The sequence below is a fragment of the Leopardus geoffroyi genome, chromosome E2, assembly GCF_018350155.1.
Source record: "Leopardus geoffroyi isolate Oge1 chromosome E2, O.geoffroyi_Oge1_pat1.0, whole genome shotgun sequence".
Taxonomy (NCBI): domain Eukaryota; kingdom Metazoa; phylum Chordata; class Mammalia; order Carnivora; family Felidae; genus Leopardus; species Leopardus geoffroyi.
Window position 1 is genome coordinate 23474790 of NC_059335.1, and position 7531 is coordinate 23482320.

Genomic DNA, 7531 nt, shown 5'->3' on the forward strand with positions numbered 1-7531 from the left:
TATCCTGGACTCATTGACCTCCCCCCACCCCGCCCCTGACACACACCATCCTCCTTCTTCTCCTACACTCTGCACTCCCTCCTGGTACTTGCCGGGCAGACTCTGCCATGGATTCAAGGTCAGGGAGCACCCTGTGGTGTGTTCAGAGAAGGCAACACACCCAGTTCCACCGGGCTCATCCACAAAATCTGGCACCAGTGGGGTGTCTGGCTGTAGCTGCTGAGTTAGGCAAGAATCACCTGAGAGGGAGAGGAGAACAAGTATTCTTCCAGGGCTCACTTAGGTGGGGAGCAGGGCAATGGCTGAACAGCTCTCTGGCAATAAACAAAGGCCACCCAAATGACAACAAGCAAAGGTTATTTATTCAGAACTCACAATAGCAAGGGAGTCAGCTATTGTCACTTATGTTTTGGCAGCAACTCAAAGACAGGTGCAGGAATGGAAAGTTTTATGGTAGAAAAAGGGAAGGAGTGCTCTGTTGGCACGGGGAAGCTGTAAGCAGGCTAACCAGAGGCAGGGAATCCTATGTGATTGCTTAGGGGTGCATATTTGGCTCTCTGGTTGGTGTTAAGTTGGAAGCAAAGACAAAAATTGGAGTTTTGTCAGTTACAAACCATGTCCTGGCCAGTTTAGGCCCATAGTTACAGGGGTTATTGTTTGGCTTCCTGGACCAGTTGCTAGAGATAGTAGGCTGACTTCCTCTAAGTCTAACTTGCAGACAGTAAGTTGGCTTGCTGGACTGGTTACTATGGACCATGGATTGGTTTCCTGGGCTAGTTGCTGCAGATTGTCAGAGTTCTATTTTTATGTTTGGTGTGGCTATTATCTCTTCATACATTCAATCTCTCAGGCAGTACTTACCCAGCTCTTGCCCATGAGGTCAGGCCACATGGGGCCCCCCACCTGTAAGAAAACAGCCCAGCCAAACAGACTACAGGCTTTTGACCAGACCACAAAGGGCCCAGAACAGTGAGGTGAGACTGGCAGGCAGGGTGGACAGTAAATGACCTAGAACCTAGGAAGACTGTCATCCTGTTAGCCTGGGTTGGGAGCAGAGGAGTAATCCCACCACAGTGCCAAAGAAGGGGGTTTCACAGGCCCTTTCCCCCAATCCTGACTTCCTTACTGCTGACTCCCTGCCGGTCTATGGGGAGGGCACAGTTGTGGATGTTGCTCTCCCATGGGTGATCTTCATTTTAAGAGAGTGTTGCAGGATGGGGTTCCTGGGAGGGAGAAGGAGGGGTGGTTTCCATGATGTTCAAACAACTTTCACCCTCAAAACCTCTTTCCAAGTGGATCCCCAAGGCATTTGCCTGCTCAGCATCCATGCCCCCCACCCTAATTTGGAAATAAGACCCCATTTTTTTCTCTCACTTTGTGAGTGAGAAAAACTGCTTATCCTTCAGGACTCTTGGGTGGGTGTGGAATGCAGATCTGGCCATTCAATGCATTGAATACTCCTAGCCATAGTGATTGCTTCAGAGGTAGAATGGGACTGAAAGCAGTCTGACCAGAGGTAATCCTGGTACATGTGCAGGACCACTGGGAAAGGTGACTTGCCTTTATTGGGACGACTAAGCTCATAGGGTATAAACTCAGAGCTGTTGGCAGTCATTACAAGAGGAAATTATGTTTGGAAATGGGTCAACACATAGGAAAATAGAATCAAGAAATAGTAAAAATAAGATTGAGTCATGATGACCTCGTTGAGCCCCTGGATCCACCCTTGCCTGAAAGCCCTGCTCCTGGATGTTTTGATTAAGAGGAATAACATACGTCCTTTTTAGCTTAAGCCTGTTCAGTCAATTTTTGGTAGTTTTCAACCACAGAGCTGTGATGAATATACCCCCTTTGGGGAAATAAAAGCACAATTACTCCTCATCTCATCTGGGGTATGTACCCCAGACTCTGTTAGTCACCCTCTGGCTCTTTTCTCTTTCTGCGGGAGTCACTGGTGAGTTCCCTGTTCCTGAAAGTGTAAGAATTTGGTGCCTACCTGGTAATGATATGGCTTAGAGATTAAAGTTGGCTTTGGAAGGGAAGTTTAACTAAATGATCTCTAGTTTTTCTTCCTGCTCAATCTAAGACTTTGAACCACCTAGCTATCAGATGAGAAAAATTAACAATCTTAAATGACGAAAGTCAACATTTACTCTGTGTCAGGTATTGTTCTAAACACTTCTTCTATGATTATTTAACAGCCCCCAAAAGGCAGGTTTTGCTGTCCCCTTGTTGGAGGCTGCATGGCTTGTGTGGTGATGCGTGGATCTGGATTGCACAGATCTAAGCTCTTAACTGCCGAGTTACAGAACTGGTACACATTGTGCTTGCTTTAGCACCCAACCTCTTCCCACACAGATGGACAGCTTGCCACTTGAGCTCTTGAGCTTCTCTGCTCTATACAGGACCTCTTTCTTCCCTGCCTCTCAACAGGACCTGGACCTTGATGGAGAAGATAAGCTCACAGTGGTGGGGCTTACAGGGGAAGACCAGGGAGCAGATAGCAGGAGTGAGGAGGGAGAGTGCTGAGGCAGGGGAGGGTGGGGTTTTCTTTAGAGGTTGTATCAGGGGCTGAGGGACATGTGGGAAGAGATGGGTTATGTCAGGGTGTGATTGTGTGTGTGTGTGTGTGTGTGTGTGTGTGTGTTATAGGTTAAAATTCCTTTTAAATGATTTTGGGGGAAGGAAATTAAAGACTTTAAGTTATTATCAGTAGTAGCTTTTGTAAATGTTTATTTATTTTGAGAGAGAGAGAGAGAGAGAGAGAGAGAGAGAAAACCCCAAGCAGGCTCTGCACTGTCAACCCAGAGCCCAATTTGGGGTTCTATCTCACAAATCCAGGAGGATCACAACCTGAGCTGAAATCCAGAGTCAGATGCTTAACTGACTGAGACACCTAGGTGCCCATCAGTAGTAGTTGTTTTTAACCTAGACTGTGTATCTATGTAAAGACTGGACCACAAGTTCAGTCTATTTCCTCTTCCTTCCTCCCTCCCTCCCTTCCTTCCTCCTTTCCTTCCTTTCTTCTTTCCATTCAGTAAGTTAGTGCAAACATTCTGCCAGCAAGCCATGGAGAACATTGCAATGGAGATAAATGTGGAGAGATAGGATACTAGTATGTGGGGCCAGTAAGCCAAACTAAGCTGTCTGGGTCTTACCCTTGTGGCTTAGGTGGGAGTAAGATGCAGACAATGTTCCCTCTGGCTTAGGGACATCAGCTTTAGGGGAGGGTAAGGCTCTCTCTTGGCTCTTGGCTGTTTCCCAGCCCATTAGGGGTAAAGGCCTACCCTGAATGTGTACTGTGTGACACTTTGAGGGCTGTCTTGGCTCCAGGTGAAAGGAGGCATCAGTTATTTCTGGAAATTCTTCTCTCAGGCAGCAATTAGTTCCTGCTTTCAAGGGTGAAGCCATGTGCTCTCCTGGGGTGATTACACTAATGGAATGAGGGTCCTCTTCTGATGGATAATGCTAACTCTGTGGTCAGAACCAGGGTCAGTTGGCATCCTAGCTCTGATATAAAAGGAGTTGGTTTCATGCTGACAGAAAAGTAACAGACATCCCAATGGGTCTGAGCACAGAGTCTGGCATTGTTTGCAGGAGAATCAGTCTCCTGCAAGTCCCCAGCAATGACAGACTGGAGGCAGTGGCCAATTACTGTGTAAGTGGTTTCAAGGCTCATAGTAGGTGCTCAGTAAATACTTGCTGACTTGAACCAAAGGGAATTTTGTGATTTGGCTCCTTAAAGTGATGCTCATATGACCAGCCTCTAAGGCAAAGCAGCAGAAGCTGAGATCAGGAGGCAGGGCCCTGGTGCAAGTACTCTTTGAGACTGATGGCTCAGGTGTTACTGCCACTGGGAGTGTGCTGAGAAGGGACCTAGAGAGTGTCTGTATGGCCCTGAGCCTCCACTTTCACATCTGGGAAGTGGGGCAGTTCCATGAGTCCTCTTTTATGGGACAGTTCTGAGAAGTAACTGAGGCAACATGCTTAGGAAACTGGTACCTGGTAAGCATGCAGACCACAGCCCCAGGATCCGCTTCTGTTCCAGGAGCTCCAGCTGTTTTGCCTTGCTTTTCCCACCAAGGTCTGTCCTCCAGTGTGCTGGGTAGAATCCCACTCGTGGTTTTACTTTGTCCCTACAGAGGGACATAAAACCTCAGCCTTCCATGAAACCATTTTTGTTCCATTTGGACCAAGATTCCTGCTGTGTCATGCTCATTTTCCAATATATTTGCTACTCTTACCTATTAAATAGCCAATAGTTGGGGTGCCTGGATGGCTCAGTCAGTTAAGCATATGACTCTTGATTTCAGCTTAGGTCATGATCTCATGGTTTGTGGGTTTGAGCTCCACATCTGGCTCTGATAGCACAGAGTCTGCTTGGGATTTTCTCTCTTCCTCTCTCCCTGCCCCTCCCCTGTTTGTTCTCTCTCTCCTCTCTCTCTCTTTCTTTCTTTCTTTCTCCCTCACAAAATAAATAAACATGAAAAAAAATAAAAAATAAACTAAAAATAGCCAATGGTCAGTCTCCTCCTATTTTGCCCTCTTTTCTCCCTAATGCCATTTTTTTCTGTTTTGTCTTCCCTGGCACTTCAGATATATCATGAATTGGACCATACACACATAAGCAGAGCTAAGACCCTCTCAGTCCCTGGCACAGGTGATGTGTAGTTTTCAGTGGTGGGGTGGGGAAGGTGCAACCACTTTGATACTGTGCAGTCATGGGTGGCTTCTGTGTGAGCTGGCCAGGCATAGGATTGGTTATAAGGTAGAGGGGAATGGCTGACCACTCAAGGTCAGCTGGAAGTGGGATCCATCAGCACTTTGCTTTCAACTGGAGCCTGAGGAGGCCTTCTCCTTCCCTCTGGCCATCATCTAGGCTGGGCTGTCCATCTATGGTGGCCTGTGCTCCATCAGTAGAGGCCAGGGTCAAGCTCAAGAAAAGGGTTCTATTTCAACGGGAGGATGTGGGAGTGCTATGTGTGAACACAGGGACCCTGGAGGATCCTATCCGTGCTTGGCTGGGGTAATGTAGGAGGGCAGCATCGGGGAGAAGGACACTCAAGAAGGGGGAGCAGCATCGGGACATGGAGGTGGAGTGTATGAGGTGTTAGTGTGGGGAAAGAAGGAGAAGGAGAAGCACATCCCAGTGGTCCCATGTGCCATGCATGGGGACAGGTTCAGGGCACTTGTAGACATGTTTATAGACAGTTCTATGGAGCAGGTAGGGTTTTTTCCAGCTTTATTGGGGTATGACTGACAAATGAAAAGTGTATATATTTAAGGTGTACAATGGGATGTCCTGATACATTGTTTAATGTATGTTTACATTGTATACCTTTTAATGTACTCATTGAACATTTAATGTATACATTGTTTAATGTATACATTGTTGAATGATGACCACAATCAAGCTAATTAAGACATTAACATAGTTACAATTTTCATGTGTGTGTGGTTAGAATACTTAAGATCGACTCTCAGCAAATTTCAAGTATACAATCCATATTAACTATAATACTTTGCATGTGAGGACATATTCAGAGAAGCTCAGAGAGGTAAACCCTTTGCAGAAGGTAGGTCACCTCACCAGACATTTGAGCCTCGAGTGTCTGATACTGAGGGCACACTCCTCTTACTTCACCCACCTGCTCTGGTCAGGACACTGCCTTCCTCTGGTATCCCTGGAGGGAAGGTCCAAGCACTTACACAACAGGACCAGTTGGATTTTCCCTCAAAGACATGCCAGACCCAGGAGAGCTTGCAGGCTGCAAGTGCATCCTCCAATTATGCCAGCATGCCTCTCTCTCATAAATCCCCCTCAGTGGAATGGGGCCGTGTTTTCTTTGTTTGGAGCTAAATCCTGCTGCTCTATTGATTACTATAATTCAGCCCTAATTGGACTTCTGCAAAGCACATGCACGGATGACAGTGGGCCTTTAGGCAGCATGGCATCCATTATTAACACAATGATGACGGCCTTTGCCCTGCTCTGTGCCTTCCCCTCAGGGAGTGCTGAGAAGCAGACCTGCTGAGTAATGTGCCTTCCCTATGAATTCGTCTCTTCAAAATATTTGTTTCCTTTTGGAGGAGAAGGATGTGAACCACACAGCTAGCACACTCCTCTAATTGCCTCTCTGCTGGCCTGGGCTGGGGAGCCACTTAGGCCCTCTCAAAGCAAGGCACTGGTCTTTTGAATGACAGGGCTGCAGTGGAGCCCTGGGCAGGGCCAGGAGCTGGTGAGGTTTGAGAAACTGGTGGGACAGAGACCAAGAATCTGTACCTGGTTGCTGATGGGTTAGCCAGAGAAGAAAAGTCACAGTGGGCCAAACACCTGAGACAAGAAGCCAGGGCTGGGAAGGTGTCTACATTCTGTGGGCTGAAGCAGAACAGATTTTCATTATTAGGACAGGTCTGGGTAGTTTACTTCCTAATAAGAGCTTGGAGACAAGTGTAGGGTTTTGTGACCCACTGAGGACTGAAAACATCAGCTGGTGTGGCTGGCAGTCTGCACTTAGCACATGCTGGGGTGCAGGTTCTGGATGGTGGGCTGACCTTCTCAGCATGGAATCTGCTCTGGTACAATGTAATGGTCAGGAGGAGCCATCCGACGGCCATAGGCATCTGCTTTGTTAATTAGAGAAGGGAGTTGCCCAGACTTATGCCTTCCATGCCTTCTGAGCCTGGGTCCCCTTACCTGCCTAGGTGGATGGAGTTGGGCTGTCACCATGATGGTGCTCAGATGGGGCCTCAGGGAAGCTGCACATGCTGCTCAGACCCTGAGAGGACAAATGACAGGCACAGGTCAAGGTGGGTTATGGACTGACACCAGCATGGACCCTGGGGGGTGTTTTTTCTGAAGTCAAGTCACATACTCTCTGTTAACATTGGCAGGCAGGAGACGGAATCCCCTGGATCCTCTAGCCATCCTGCTTCCCATCACTCAGTCAGTCGACAAACCTCAGTTACTAGAAAACTCTGACAGGCTTTGGGGAAATAACTGCAGGTAAGGACTACAAAGTCTATCCTCCTGCAGCTTACAGTAGGGTAAGAAAGACAGACACTAAACAAGTAAAGCATACACATGGACAAGGGCTTCTGAGAACCCAAGGGCTGGAAAACAACTGAACAGGGATGAAGAGATAGGGCTTCCCTAAACTTATGTCTTCAGGCATCATGAGTGATAGGCCATGTTTCTGTGCCCAGTGCTACTGACTGCCTCCTAAGGGCTGGCTGCAGAGGCAGCATGGCTCTGACTCCACAGTGCACTCTGTGCAGGGAGAATGGAGCAAGGATCAGACAGGCCCTGTGGAGTGCTCCTTCCTGAGCCAGCCACTCACAGGACTCTCATATGGGCATGCACTGACTTGCTCTTGCAGTGGACAGAGGTGATCCTTAGGAGCAGGGACTGGGCAGGGGCCTTGCCTGTCCTCAGTGTTCAAAGAATAAGTGGAGAAAAGATGACAGGGAAGGGGGCACTAGTGCTGGTGCAAAAAGAGATAGGGCACTGAAAGTCCTCATACGAGTGAAG